Here is a 433-nt window from a genome sequence, read left to right as displayed (position 1 = left end):
TCTGAAGGATTCCTTTGCTTCTTCCAGTGTTAAAAACCCTCATTTATAAATTATCCTTGATTGATGTGTAAATGGTGCTGCTTTTTCCCAGGCATCATATACTCCTTTCATGGGGCCATTATAAATTACATAATATTTTTTATCTTGGGTGGATTTTTTGATAATTTCAGCAATTGTTTTATTTTCTGAAATTTTTTCTTCACCTGGTTTGTCCACCATGCTTAGCTGGCTGAACTCTGATGGTTTTGCTTGTTGTGTTGATTTCATTGCTTCAATGACCTTCTTGAGGGATTGGATTTGTGTCCTTATTTGCTGGCAATGCTTGCATTTTTCGAGTTTTTGCTCATATTTTTGAATTTATTGATCTAATGCGTTGTAGACGAACTCCATTCTCTTGTTAATGTATCTGCAATAACATTTTTGTCACCCTTAA

The sequence above is a fragment of the Arachis duranensis genome, chromosome 7, assembly GCF_000817695.3.
Source record: "Arachis duranensis cultivar V14167 chromosome 7, aradu.V14167.gnm2.J7QH, whole genome shotgun sequence".
Taxonomy (NCBI): Eukaryota; Viridiplantae; Streptophyta; class Magnoliopsida; order Fabales; family Fabaceae; genus Arachis; species Arachis duranensis.
The sequence above is the reverse complement of the archived record's forward strand: the minus strand, read 5'-3'. Positions refer to the sequence as shown.